Source organism: Gekko japonicus, unplaced genomic scaffold (genome assembly GCF_001447785.1).
Source record: "Gekko japonicus isolate JY-2015 unplaced genomic scaffold, Gekko_japonicus_V1.1 scaffold1817, whole genome shotgun sequence".
Lineage (NCBI taxonomy): Eukaryota > Metazoa > Chordata > Lepidosauria > Squamata > Gekkonidae > Gekko > Gekko japonicus.
In genome coordinates, this window is record NW_015167591.1 from 182,747 (window position 1) to 198,789 (window position 16,043).

General features: G+C 41.1%; 1 protein-coding gene across 1 annotated transcript in view; it reads right to left on the reverse strand.

Moving 5' to 3' along the window:
• The window catches only part of ARHGAP28 (Rho GTPase activating protein 28), a 104,429-nt gene that overhangs the window by 54,088 nt on the left and 34,298 nt on the right, over window positions 1–16,043 (reverse strand). The gene's annotated exons all lie outside the window — the stretch shown is intronic.

Here is a 16,043-nt window from a genome sequence, read left to right on the forward strand (position 1 = left end):
AAATTCATAAAAAACATCAAACCATTTCATACAATAAATATTTCAGTATTTAAATTAATATCTGATGGCAACTAATAGAATGGCTTTAACTTCTGAGGTTTCAAACCATGGCTTCAGCCATTCTAGGCGGCCACAATACACAAATACCAATCCTGCCTGTTTTTGAATTTGTGGAGCCTTAGTCCCTGAAGACCTTCCACACTACATTCTGTTCTGCCCTTTGTATACAGAGCCCATAAACAAATTCATTGGAGAAATTTTGAAAGGCCTAGTTTTCTCCCTTGTGGTAGAAAAACTTTCCCTCCTTATTTACGATGTAACTACTTATAAAGTAGCACAGTTTGCCCTGGCAGCTAAGAAAATTTGGGCTTGAGTCATTATTAATGGTTGAGAGTCCTTCACCAGTACTCAAAGATTGCCAGGAAAAACATCAACAATCTCAGATATGCAGATGATACCACTCTAATGGCAGAAAGTGAAGAGGACCTCAAGAGCCTCTTGCCCAGGGTGAAGGAAGAGAGCACAAAAGTTGGCTTGAAACTCAACATTAAGAAAACTAAGATCATGGCATCCGGCCCCATCACTCCTTGGCAAATAGAAGGAGAAGTCATGGAGGCAGTGACAGACTTCATGTTCCTGGGATCCAAGATCACTGCAGATGGTGACTGCAGCCATGAAATTAAAAGACACCTGCTCCTTGGGAGGAAAGTGATGGCAAACCTAGACAGCATAATAAAACGTAGAGACATCACCCTGCCAACGAAAGTCCATATGGTCAAAGCAATGGTATTCCCAGTACTATGGCTGCGAGAGTTGGACTATAAGGAAGGCTGAGTGCCAAAGAATGGATTCTTTTGAATTATGGTACTGGAGAAGACTCTTGAGATTCCCTTGGACTGCTAGGAAATCGAATCAGTCAGTCCTAAAAGAAATCAACCCTGACTGTTTCCTGGAAGGCCAGATAGTGAAGCTGAAGCTAAAATACTTTGGCCACCAAATAAGAATGAAGCACTCACTGGAGAAGACCCTGATGCTGGGAAAGATTGAAGGCCAAAGAAGTAGGGGACGGCAAAGGATGAGATGGTTAGACTGTTATTGATGCAACGAACATGAAATTAAGCAAACTCCAGAGCATGACGGAAGACAGGAGGGCCTGGTGTGATGTGGTCCACGGGGTCGCGAAAAGTCGGACTCGACTGTGTGACTGAACAACAACAACATATTTGTTTTAACAAACCTTTATGTGTTTTTAACATTATAGCCTTGTTATTTGCTCTTCTTGTCCATGTTTTAACCAAAACAATGTTATTTATTGTAACACTTGAATACAGTCAATTGTAGCATTTGAATACAAACAGCATATCGCTGGTTTTCTTCATATAAAACAAAGAATTACAATAATATCAGTAAATATAGGAATTACACTGAAAAACCTTGAAAGCCATACAATATTTAACCAAGCAATAACAATTTGTATTTAGCATCATAAATAGTTTTCCAGTGAACTGTCCATGTTTTATTTGTATGTTTTATCTGCTCAATCGTGATGGTCTTTGGCCACAAAAACTAAACTCTTTTTTTTTTTAGAACACAATTTTATTTTTCATGAAAATATTGACATGTCATCAGTTCCATTAATGTTTCAATTTTTACCCCCAATATCCCCACTTTACTCTCCCCCTCCCCGTGGCTTCCCGCAATGCTTCCCCCCTCGTCACTCCAGTACACCTTAAGATAACATCTTATTCTAGTTTCAATATTGTTCTAAACTCTTGACTGACTTACTGACCTGACTGGTTGGTTTTGAAATGAAAAGTTGCTTATCCTGTTACATAGCCATAAATATCGCAGAAAGTCCTTTCTCCTATTCCTTCTCAACAGTCAGAGTTTTGTCTTTAAAAAATATCTTATAACTAGATCTCACTACAGGATGAAAGAAATAAGAGTGATTTTGTTGTTCTTCAATTGCACAGTCGAGTTTGACTCTTCACGACCCCATGGACCAGATCCGGCCAGGCCTTCCTGTCTTCCACCATCTTCTGAAGTTTGCTCAATTTCATGTTCATTGCATCTATTACACTGTCTAACCATCTCATCCTTTGCTGTCCCCGTCTTCTATGACCGCCAACCTTTCCCAGCATCAGGGTCTTCTCCAGTGAGTGCTCCCTTCTCATTTGGTGATAAGTCTTTCTAAAAAGAAGACCACTTTAGCCTACGCTTTGCTGGAAATGCGAGGAGGGCCAGCAGGCAGCAGAGGGATTTGGATGCAAGAAGCTTGCCACATGGGACCACAGAGAGAGCTCTGAGCCTGACTGCAGAAGAGGACTTGAGTTGGCCACCTACCCACCAGCACAAGCAGTGAAACTAGTCATCACTCTACAGCAGGAGTCCTCAACCTTTTTGAGCCTGTGAGCACCTTTGGAATTTTGAGAGGGGTGGTGAGCACCATTCCAAAATGGCTTCCACACTAGACAGAGCCAAACATAATATCCCTTACTTACTTGCAAAAAGATTGTTCAGGGGAAATAAAAATAAATGAGGAAAAGCCTGGGTAGGAAGATGGGAGCAAGAGATGTGGGAATTAAAAAAAGAGAGAGGAAAGCCTGAGGGGGAAGGAATCATAGAATTGCAGAGTTGTAAGGGCCCATACAGGCCATCTAATCCAACCCCTTGCTCAATGCAGGATCAGCCTAGAGCAAGGGTGTTGTACTCATTTGTTATGAGGGCCAGATCTGACATAAATGAGACCTTGTTGGGCCGGGCCCTGTGTGTCATAAAATGTAATGCCAGGTAGCGGAGGTATCAACTTTATAAAGGACACGCACACAAAGGGTTTTTGTTTTTAACTTAAAATAAAAACATGCTTAAAACATTAGCACTCTTGCAATATTTTGCTTATTTAACAGCATCTGATAACTGACACCTCCTGCTCTGAATTACTGCATCAAAATGTCTGTGCTGTTGCAATCTTGAGAATGCTGTTCAGGTGTGTCTCTGTAAACTGCAAACATACGATGATGCAGCAGCAGCAGAACTGGAAGAAGAAGCAGAAGACAACCAGATCCACTGAGGACCTGATAGAAGCCCTCCGGGGGCCTGATCTGGCCCCTAGGGCTGCATGTTTGACACCCCTGGCCTAGAGCATCCCTGACAAGTGTTTGTCCAACTGCTGCTTAAAGAGTGCCAGTGAGGGGGAGCTCACCACCTCCCTAGGCATCTGATTCCACTGTTGCACAACTCTTACTATAAAAAAGTTTTTCCTGATATCCAGTCGGTCCCTTCACACCCTTAATTTAAACCATTCTTGCGAGTCCTATCCTCTGCTGCCAACAGGAACAGCTCCCTGCCCTCCTCTAAGTGACAGCCCTTCAAATACTTCAAGAGAGCAATCATGTCCCCCCTTCAACCTCCTCTTCTCCAGACTAAACATTCCCAAGTCCTTCAGCAAGGTGGCTAGAACGTGGCTGACTACAGGTGGTCCTGCAGTGCGTGGTCCTGCAGCGCCTTGTTCAACCCGCTCCACTCTGTCCACATCCTTTTTGAAATGATGAACCATATGCCTCATTGCCTACCAGTCTTGATTATTCAGTGGCTGTGGCTTCTCTTGTAGCTGTAGAAAACCCTGTCATTTGAATGAGTGCACTCCTGCTCCACCTATGTTCTGAATAGTTTGGAGGCCACTGGGGGAAGTCTGGTGGGCACGATGCTGGGGAACGCTTCTCTACAGCTACTATTAACTACCCACTAATATCAGCAGTAACACCACCAGCAGCGTGCACAAGAAGAACAAAGTTTCAAGAGTACTCACTGGGCCAGCCACTCACTCTCATCTTAACCTACCTCATAGCAGGTTGTGAGGATAGAACAGAAAAGCTGCCCTGGGCCATAGTACGAAAAGGGTTAACATCCTACCTGATTATTGTGGTTTAAGGCCTTTCACAAACAAAGTCTTGAGAAATAATTCAAGAGCCCAGAGTTAAGAGTTATTGTAATGCTCACGTTCAAGGCATCTTGGGGATATCATATAAGATGAAGCAACCACACATTGGGGAATGCCTTTCATGAAGGTGATTCAAGTTTTTGGGAAATGTCAGCAGTTCTGCAGGTGCTCTACACAAAGCTGTGAGAAACATAAATAAGTCTCAACAAAGAAATAGCTTGTTGACAAAGCTAGCATGATTGTAAACATTTTTGGCAGACAGCTTTGAAAACTTTCTTAAAGACATATTGATCTATCCCAGCTGTCTTTTGGCTGTCCTTAAAGATTTGTTTATGGTAGGGTTTTAGGGATCTCCAGGGGGATATTTAAAAAAACCATGCTATTAATGAGGCACGCTTGTCATTGTAACCAAATGACATCATTTTGTAGTTATCCCACAAAAATGCAGAAGTAGTAAAGGCCAGAATGTTAATAAGCAATATATTGTTCTAAATACGCATGACCACACACGTAAGACCTGCAGTCTTAATGTAAAGAGCACAGAACAATTTATGTTTGTAATTAACCATGGTGTTATCCCTTGAGAGGTTTTTGTTTTCTTTGTCTCTCACAAATACTCTGGGTAAAAAAAGCAAAATTTAATTTAATTCCCATTTCTAACTAAAAGAGTATATCATTGTGTTATTTGTACTGGTATTATAAAACAAGTGCTTAACCTCAAGATCATTTAAATATAAAATCAGTCATGCAAAGGAAAGTGTATTTAGAGAACATGACAAATGTGAAGAATGATTGCATAATATTTATGTAGTGCCACTATGTGATCACCACTGAAGAAAAAAAATGTCTTTAGCAGTACAAGTATGCCTTGTGGAACAGCTGCTGAATTGCCCAGTTGTGATGAAATGTAAGGATGCCAACTTGCCTGGAGAAAAATATTCTTCCCTTTTAATATAGGCTTAATGGGATGCTATGTATGAGAGGATGCCATTTGCCCCTACCTGCAGCTCCAAGGTGAGACAAGCACTTCCCCTAGGGACTTTTGGCTTGGAAAACTGTGAGGGGGAAACACAGGAGCCCCTGCTCCCTCCACACCATGGCCCCTAATGGAAACAGGCCTCCACGGGCTTTCAAAATGACATTCCCTGCTGCTGTTGTGTGGCTGTGGGGAAATCGTATCAAGTAGCTTGGCCCTTACTGTAAACAAAGTCTGAACAGCATTTAATCCTTACTCTGAATTAAATTCTATCCTTTCACTGGGTGCAACTTCCAAACAAATGTGGAAGGTGCCCACTGTGGGAATCTGTTGTTCAAAGCTATAGGTGCTCCTTTTATCATTTTTGGATTTTCTAAACTGCCCAGTGCATTTTTTTTTTTAGATTTCACATTTTCCTGCAAACTTAGGACCCTTTTCAGGTTTGTAGAAAGATATGTCTTGTCTATTCACTGCTCCAGTCACCAGATTTGAGTATACAAAGATATCCGGATTTCGCTATTAGAATTTAAAATGCTTTATTTTCGCAACCTTACCAATAGAGAGCTAGGATTTTCTTTTTAGGTATTTTTGGAATAATTTGGAAATTCACAAGAAGGCATGGGATGCTTTTTCTTAATGTTTTACTAACATTTAGAAGCCAGTAAGAGCCTAAAAATACAAATAACTACTGCTGCTATAAGCCCTCAAGCTCAGAAAACAGCATCTGTGGTAACAGGAAGACAAAGCTTCCCATACCTGTCAGTCACAGCCATAACTTCTATCATTTGCTAGCCTGTTTTCACTGCACAAATTAGGCAGAAAACTACCTACACATTTTGCATCCTATCTCCTGATCTAGAAAGCCTAGAGGCTTACTTTTATATTTCATGAAATTGGGTCAGCTGGAGGATCAAACAGGTACTGGGTAAAACCCTGGAAAAATTGTAATTCTATGCATGCAGATGGATATCTGCTTCAGGATGAATGGGCCTGTAGATTAAAATGAAGCACACACTGAGAACTTGATAGGGAATTGCTCCCCCCCCCATCGGAATAACGAGACAAGCAACAGTTTTGGAAGTAAACAAGGGATTAGAATTTAAAATGCTTTATTTTCGCAACCTTACCAATAGAGAGCTAGGATTTTCTTTTTAGGTATTTTTGGAATAACTTGGAAATTCACAAGAAGGCATGGAATGTTTTTTCTTAATGTTACTAACTTTTAGAAGCCAGTAAGAGCCTACAAATACAAATAACTACTGCTCCTATAAGCCCTCAAGCTCAGAAAACAGCATCTGTGGTAACAGGAAGACAAAGCTTCCCATACCTGTCAGTCACAGCCATAACTTCCATCATTTGCTAGCCTGTTTTCACTGCACAAATTAGGCAGAAAACTACCTACACATTTTGCATCCTATCTCCTGATCTAGAAAGCCTAGAGGCTTACTTTTATATTTCATGAAATTGGGTCAGCTGGAGGATCAAACAGGTACTGGGTAAAACCCTGGAAAAATTGTAATTCTATGCATGCAGATGGATATCTGCTTCAGGATGAATGGGCCTGTAGATTAAAATGAAGCACACACTGAGAACTTGATAGGGAATTGCTCCCCCCCCCATCGGAATAACGAGACAAGCAACAGTTTTGGAAGTAAACAAGGGCCACTTTATTAACTATTTAACATAACATTGCAGCAAGGGACCAACTAAGCAAGCACGGAACAGGCAAGGCAGGTGTCACTCCCTGACCAACCTCCTTGCCTTTTCATGGGCGGGTCACCCAGCTCCAGTCTTGAGCCAGCGGTCTGGCTCACGACTGGCAGCCCAGCAAAACTGGTTGCCACCTAGAAGTGCCTACCCCTGAAGCCTAACAACTTGCAGAGAGGAGCCTTGCCCTAAGAGGTTCCCAGAGGTGATCACCATTCCCCACCCTGGACCCTAAAATCCAAAGGCAGTTCCTGATGACCCACTGTTCCCTAATGGGAAAATGCTGTAAGGTGCTCACCGGTTCCGGTTTCTTGCCCGCACAAACCTGCCAAGTGACCAACCTATTTAGATGTCAACCATCACAACCCACTATTCAGTCCACCGCTCTCAATGCAAGGTAGGCAAAAACACCTCCACCCTTTTAGCCAATCCTGGGTAGAGGCAAAAAATTCCTACCTGGCCCCAATAGGAGGCCAGCAACAGCCTACACTAAGAACAGGGTGGGAGGATGGGCGAGCATGAGTTCAAACTGTCTAGGCGGGAGTGGAGCCCGGCCATTTAACCGAGCTGGCTCCGCCCTCTGCCCACGTCATGACGCACTGCGTTGTGGCTCTGTTGCTACCCCAACTTCCTCCGGGGTGACAAAACAACCCCCAGGCCTCTAACAGCCTTGCCGGGAGGCCGGGAGCTCGATTATGTAAGGTTGCCAACTCAAGTTGGGAAATTCCTGAGCCCTGGGAGGGTGGAGTTTGTGCAGGGGAAGGGAGCTCAGTAGGGATGTGATGCCATGCAGTCCACCTTCTGAAGCTCCAGACAGAGGAACTGATCTCTGTAGTCTGAAGATCAGTTGCAGTTGCAGAAGAATGTCACATCTCAGCTGAAGACCAGTGACCCATAGAACTATGTGTAGTAGTGGCAGGAAGAAGGAGTAGGAGTAGCAGTCACTGCTGCTGGCAGTGGCATAGTGAAACAAGCCACAATCAATGGTGGGGGGCACTGTGGGGCCATAAAAACCTGCAGCAGGTCTTGATTGGCAGGTGCAGACTGACAGTCGTTATGAGCTAACTGCAGAAGAATGTCACATCTCAGCTGGAGACCAGTAACCCATAGAACTATGTGTAGAAGTGTAGTAGAAGTGGTAGGAGTAGCAGTCACTGCTGCTGGCAGTGGCATAGTGAAAGGAGGCAAACAAGCCACAATCAATGGTGGGGGGCACTGTGGGGCCATAAAAACCTGCAGCAGGTCTTGATTGGCAGGTGCAGACTGACAGTCGTTATGAGCTAACTGAAAGTCATGCTGCTTGATAGACACAAACAACTGGGGATAGGTGGGAACACACATACAATCAGCCCGATAAAATATTTCAAAGAAGTACCATTGACTAAAACGTCAAAACTAATACATTGTCTACTTTGTTCTGTTCTGAAAATGGGAGGTAAAAAGATGTGTTCGACAATACAATTGTAGGACTGCAGAAATCAAGACAGATGTTGAAAACATACCTCATAACCCATAATTTATTTCAGAAATTAATAACTGAAACATGAGTCCAAGGAAATTGATACAAAATATTATTTAAAAAAAATTAAAGTTCAGAAATGTGTTTTCCTCATTACCACAGTAAAATATAGCTGCCAACTAACAAAAAACAGCTTGTGGAAGTTCTGCTTTAAGAACAGTTGTTCTGAAAATGGGAGGGAAAAACATGCGTTCGACAATATAATTGTTGGACTGCAGAAATCAAAACAGATGTTGAAAATATACCTCATAACCCATAATTTATTTCAGAAATTAATAATTGAAACATGAGTTCAAGGAAATCGATACAAAATATTATTAGAAATTTTTAAAATTCAGAAATGTGTTTTCCTCATCACCACAATAAAATATAGCTGCTCACTAACAAAAAGCGGCTTGTGGAAGTTCTGCTTTAAGAACAGTTACCAGAAAGGTAAGAAGAAAACCTGTTAATTTTTTCCCTCAGCCATTTTTAAACTTGTAGCCTTCTTATTACACTGTAAATATGGCATAAAGAAAACTAGATCCATGTTTCCTGTTCTGTTATGTCTGTCCTTAGTGTTAACGTAAAAGCTTTGTTATTCAGCATTAGGGTTGCCAGTCCCCCCACAGCAAGTTTAGGGTTGCCAAGTTCTTTTTTGTCTGTGGCAGGGGATGGCTGTGGCCCTGCCCCCATTGTGCCCGGCGTCATCACATCACCTTCGGCTGACGTGCATGCCGGGGGTGGGGTTTCTCCCAGGGCCCGATTCCGCGGCGGCGGAAATCGGGCCTCCAAAGCGGGGGGAAATCCGCCCGCCGGGGGGACTTGGCAGCCCTAAGCAACTTGTAGGCATTGGGGAGACTTATTAGCAGTGAGAAGAGCCCTAGGCCAGCATCACCAATGATGTAGCAATGTCACTTCTGGCAGACACTGAAAGTGACGTGGGACAATGTGGTATTTGCACAAATAGAAGCCATTTTACTACGGAGTTTTCCCCTAAATACCAGAGCATCCCATGTCACCAACAATGCAATGATGTCACTTTCCGTATGCACCAGAAGTGATGCCACTGCATCACCAGCATTTCCGGCCTAGGCCTCTCCTTGCTGTCGGTAAGTCCCCCCACTGGCCAGCTGATAGACAACTGGTTAATTGAGCTTTAATCCAGTGGTTGTTGTTTTTTTATCTCTCTATGAAAAAATGAAGTAGACTAAACATTGCCCTTGCACAATGAGGAGAGGGAATGACAAGCACCCTGGGAACTCCCCCATCATCACACAACGAAAGCAGCCCCTGCAAGATGTTGGGGAAAGGTGGGCTTCTTTTCCTGGGTGAGCCATTTGACTTCACATAATTCCTCCTCCTTCCACCATAATCTTTAACTTCTTTTCAACAACTACCATTGTTATTATCAGTGCCAAATTTAAGTAGGCCAGTCTGGGTATCCCTTTTTCTACCATAACTGATAATCCCCTTAAGTTTTCATGGACATAATCAAGTATCAGGACAATATTCCTTCTAAGCATAGTCTTTATCATTGTTAATCATTTCATAACTAGAATAACAAGCAGTGAATAAATGAATGACTATGAATTAATACTATGTATTTTCTCATTTTTTTCTTCTGAAAAATCTTCCTGCCATCCATTATAATACTCCAAACATTGCTTTTGAGACCAGGTAACACACCTTCTTCCTTGTTTGCACAGGTGCCTCATTATATTCTACTTCTTTTGCAAATCTTTGAAACAATTGCCCATGTCTCTTTATTTCTGTATTAATGTTATTTCTTTGTAATAATCCCTAGAGATCTAATATGACTTTCCTTTCCATTCTCTCAGTGCTTGTATGTACCTTCAACCAATAACTGACTTTTTCTATTTCTGTTAACTTATTTCTAGCAATTCTAATTCTCAAAAACTTAAGGATTTCCTGGCTCCAGTTCATATTCATACATTACTTCATGCCAGGTGCAAAATAGTCTGAAGGTAACTAAATACCTATATAACATAACTCTTTCTTATCAAAATGTCAACAATCTTGTTCATAATTGCAGCTATTTGTCAATTATCTTCTGAAGTCCTTGGAGGAAGGGTGTGATATACAACCACAGCAGCATATTGTTAAAGCTGAAGATTTACTTTATCTCTGCCATTATGATGGTTGAAGGTTCTATGCATCATAACATCAGGAGGATTTGTTCTATCTGGGAACAGAGAATTTATGTGGAGAGTGTGGCAAAGGTTCAGAAAATTCTAATGTGGACATGAAATAGAAGGGTTTTTTTTTTAAATTACCTTAATACTGAATAATAGTAAAAAGCCCAGTAGCAGCTTCAAGGCGAACAAACTTTATTGGAGCATAAACTTTCAAGAAACACAGCTCTCTTTGTCAGATGCAGTTTCTCGAAAGCTTATGGTACAATACAGTTTGTTAGTCTTCAAGGGGCTACGGGGCTTTTTACTATTTTGCAGCAACAGACTAACACGGCTAACTCCTCTGGACCTTGATACTGAATGTTTGCTACTAATTTGGCAAAAAATATTCTGAGGTTTTAAAGTCATACCACTGTAAGGTTCAAGTTTTCCTCTACATTAGTAAATGAAGTAAGGACAAACTGTAAATGCATGCATTTTTGACATAAGGTCTTACTCTGGAATATCCTCTCAAAATAAAAAGAGGGGTCACCACCAGTTAATAAGGATTATGCAACATGAGCTTCAAAAGCAACATCAGATTATCTGTGGAGGGGAGCTGATCTATTGCTCACATTTTTTTTTACCTTGCCTGTCCTTTTAGAAGCTCAAAGCCACTTTCCTCACACAAGGTTTCAAAGGTGTTTGCCTCAAGCACAAAGAGGATCTCAAATTCAGACACTTGTTAATCTCCTAGCAAATTTAGCCAATTGTCTTGCTTTTCTGATGCCTTGTATTGTTTGTCATCTTCATTTTATTATGGATAGGGCCTCAAAGGCTGGAAGTGGTCTGTACCTCTTTTAGGACTGCTAACTCTGGATTGGGAAATTTCTGGAAATTTGGGGGTGGAACTTGTTGAGGGGAGGGTTTGGGGAAGGAGGGACCTCAGCAGGGTATAATGCCATGGTATAAGGGAAACTAGATCCATATTTCCTCTTTTCTTGTGCCACATAGCTTCCCTGTCTTTAGTATTAAAGCAGCCATTTTCTCCAGGAGAACCAATCTCTGTAACCTGGAGATCAGATGTAATTTTGGGAGATCTTCAGACCTACATGGAGGTTGGCAACACTAGCCTCTCTGGACCTCTGACAGGGCCTGAGGGAAAGCTTTTCTCTTCCAAATCCATCTCCTAAAAGGGCTTTTATTCCTGGGGGAAACAGTCATATTTTCCTTGCATGCAGTTGCAGGTAACATGTTAAGTTCCTAACTAAACGAAACCACCATTTCACATCTAATCTGGAACATTCCACGACAGACTTCTCACATCCTCTTTCAATCAGCCCATGATTACTGAGCTATCCCGCCTCCACAGACCAGTGTGATTATCTTAAAGTGTATCCCCCCCACCCCCCAGCCACGAGGAATATTCTGGTTAACATCACCACCTTGCTGTATGCTTGCTTGCACAACAGTTTTCAGTGATGTCAGCGTTTTGCCTACATATGGGAAATGATAATTGTGCCTCTCAGCTTTTGCAAGAAAAAGTTGCTGAGTAAAGCTTTGGGGAAATGTACAAATGAGGTGAATTAAAGTGGGAGAAACCTAAGAGAAATGATAAGCTATCCAACTTCAGATGGTGTTATGGGCAGCACACTTGTCTAATTGCTGTGACAGCATCATTAAATCAATCGTCATAATTACAGGCAAGATTTTCCAGACACCCTACAGCTGTTATTATCAAAATGAGAGACAGGATTCCATAAGGAGGCACGGACAGTTCCCAGGGCACATGCAAATCCTTCCCAAAGCACACTTGTAAAATAGTCTAGAAGCTGAAAGAAGCACTCCCTCAATTTATTTCAATGGTGAGGAGCTTCAGATCCCATTTCCCCATACTCCAGCAGCAGTTTACAACAGTGAAAGCTGGAAGTGGTTTGGGCTGATGGATCAGACAGCTATCTGGGAACTGAAAATGCTATAGTTTGGGAATCATTGTATTGATATCTACAGGACCCATAGCTACTTGCAAAGAAACAGTGGTTGGAATGCAGTGTGGACCAGCAAACGCTGACAATCAGCTTTCACATAGTATCGGCTACAGTGCTGTGAAAATTCTGCAATACTACAGGGCATCTGATTTGCTAAATATCAGTTACTACTGCTATGTAGGGTTGCCACTCTCCAGGTGGGGCCTGGAGTTCTCCAGGAATCACAATTATTCTCCAGATGATAGAGATCAGTTGTCCTGAAGGAAGTGACCGCTTCAGAGGGTGGGCTCTATGGCATCAAGCCCCTGCTAAGCTCCCTCCCCTCCCCTGACTCTGCTCTCCTTAGGCTCTGCCCCCAAATCTCCAGGAATTTACCAACCCAGAGTTAGCAACCCTACAGTACTGTGGCAGTACTTGTTTTGTTTGACATTCCCTTGCTAATTTATTAGCCCTCCTCCCTGTTTGTGTGTTTGTTTTATTCATTATATGTGTGTGTGTGTGTGTGTGTGTGTGTGTTATCTTCTGCTGAGGTCCCTCCCCTCTCTAAACCCCACCTTCCCCAAACTCCACCCCACAAATCTCCAGGGATTTCCCAGCTGAGAGTTGGCAACCATAATCTTTTATGATAGCTGCTATGGACTCCCTACTGTTGATACTTACAGGGAATGCTCATACAAATTAAAGTCCATAAAAATCACATAAATTTAAAAGCCATGCTATTGCCTTTGGAAACTAAAATCTGTGCACACTGCACAGTGTGGAAGTAAGCCAGCACATCTAAACTTCTTAATCAATGCATGTCTGCACTATTTATCCTACTTCTAGTAGTGTTTGAACCTCAAAAAGTAGGCCAAGGTCTGTTTTCTATTACATGGAGCCAATAAATTCCTGTACCTTCTGAGTGGATACAACTTCTGAGCAAATATGTGATGCTATCTTATTTGTTAGTCTGACCAAATGCACAAGCAAGATAAAATTAAGCTTCTGAGCAGTACTTTACAATGCTTTAAATATGTGTATATGAGTATGACCATGAAATGGGTAACGTCTCAACGTTATTCCTTTCATGACTCTGTTAATCCTGTCCCTGACTTGGAAAGAAATCTTAACAAACAAAGAAACAGTGCAGGAGTCCAAAAATGAGAAATGACTGCAGCTGTACAAAATGCAAATCAGCATAACTCAAGGACAGTGTAAAAACAGCAGCTTCAGAGGCATCAGTTTGGAACTCTATTGTGGCTTACAAGATAATAATGAATACCTGTAGGAGGAGGACAAAAAGGAGGATGGAGGAGGATTACTATAACCTTTCAGTATTTCATGACACACTGGTAGGTTGGTCAAAATGTACCATATGCATGTTTGGGAGAGAAAAATAGGCATAAGCAGTGGTTAGAAGGAATAAAAGAGGTGCTGGATTATACCAAAAACATATTACTAAAACCTATCTATGGATACTTAAAAGTCAGAATGCTCTGTCCTAAAGCTATATGAACAGCCTTTAGCTGACTGGAAATTCATATCATTTTCTTACCATAATCATAAGTTATTTTGGAACGTAATGATTAAAGTGAAAGTACAACCCTTTAGTTAAAGCGTATTATATAATTTAAAAACTTTTATAGGTCCACACATAAAAGCAATGATTATGAGCCAAGCATTGTTTTTCTAGACTTTGCAGAGTGTGTACAGTATACTGAAGCCTGCAATTTTGTAACTAAGGAGAAGTGTTTCAGAGCCTTCAGAAGTAGAAGAGAGAGAATGAACGAACATCATTCTTCTTCAGAAGTGACCCTGGGTAAGACTGGCTGTATGAGAGCAATGGAGCCATGAGGGAAAACAAAAAACCACGCATAGCCTTTAATACTATGTGCAGACCAACACATCAGGGAGGATTGGCGTTCCCAAACTTGAAAATTTATCACAACTCTTATCATGTTATCTAACATCATAAAAATGTTGAGAATGGAGAATCCTTTAGATTGGGTAACAATACAGTAGGGTTGCCAAGTGGAACTTACCTTGATGGTGGGGGACTCCTGGGTGGATCCTGGAGAGCGCGCGCATGCACAAAGCACATGTGTGCCGCACACACGTCACCAGAAAGTGACATTATGACGCCGGGCACACTGGGGGCGGGGATACCGTCAGAACATTCCTATCCCAAATTGATACCAGAGGCTATCTGGAACAGGAGGAAATTCAGGCCTGAATTGGTTAATACAAATAGATTCCTTACCTCTATTCTAGAAGTTTAGGATTCCAGAAGTAAAAAGCTGTTATTGTCCATATCCAGATTCTCTTCATTTTTGAATCAAGATTGGTTCTCAGAGGGACAAACTTGTGCCCTCTTTGAGTTATGGAAACACTCTAATATTACTAGACTAACTGACATTTCTACTAAAAATGGTATCCTCGATAAAGTAAAGTTGGAAGATAAGATTGTGGATAAAATACCTTGGTTTCTCTATCTTAGGCTGAAGAGCCTTTGTGATAGTCTAAATATTAGTAGTTTAATGTCAGCTCCATTAAAAGATTGTCAAAAACTGCTTGATGAGTAATCATAATTTAATCTCTAAAATTTATCAAACTGTACTTAAAGCAGAAAATAATAGTCCTATGTCATATCAGAATCTATGGCAAACTGATTGTAACATGTCATTTTCAGAAGCTAACTGGTCACAAATCTGGAAATCAAACACTTTCTCCTCACAAATACTGATTGTGAGAATCCAAACCTTCAAGGTCCTGACTCACTGGTATCTTATGCTGCTAAAACTGTCATGTATCTATAAATCCTATTCACCACTGTGTTGGAAGAAATGTGGGCAGGTGGGATCGTTGTGCACTGTTGATAGCAATGTGAGAAAATTCAGCAGTTTTGGAAGGAAGTATTACATCAAATAGCATTAGTTGTATGCTATGTGCCCTATTCCCCTGCACTAATATTTTTGAATTACTGGCCAGAAGTCTCAGTGTCGCAGATCAGGAAGAAACTTATCTCTATCCTTTTGGTGGCAGCAAAATCAATCATAGCTTTAACATGGAAGTGTCCAGATCCACCTACACTCACATTATGGTATCGGAAGATATGGGAGACTTATGTAATGGAAAAAATTACATATCAGATTAGTCAGTATGAATTAAACCCACCACACAGTGACTTTCCAGAAGTGTGGTTTATTATACTAGATTTTTTGTCACAGCTTGAAGAAATTCCCAAATGCTCAAAATCTTTATACTTATTATACGATGTCATTGTGATGTCATTCTTTCTTTATGGATATTGCATTAGTTGTATAAGTTTAAGTAGTCGTAAGACTGTCTAATGTATACTTTGATATACTGTTTATAGTTTCTGTTATTGTTTTATGTATGTGAAAATTTAAAAAGTTTAAAAAAATGAATGCTGCCATGCTGTTAACACTGCAACCCATCACCTGATTCAAACTTTTTTGCTAAGATTATGTCAGGACTTGGGGAAGCACAATGGCCACATATCAAAGCATTTACAAGACCATTTCAACATGCCAAACACTTTCCAAAGCTCCATTTTTGAAACATGACATTAAGGTCATGTGTAGTTCTAATATGCTATTGATCATGTATAAGCGCACTAGCATATGATAGTAATATTAGCACATATAAATCATGGCCAAATTCTGACTCATCTATTCCCATTGAACTGAAAAAGGACAATTTGGGAACTAGGTACTACACAGTGCAATTAAAAGCAGTTTGGGAAACAGTTGTGTTTACTATGTGTGTATATCTATATATCTATATATCTATATATATC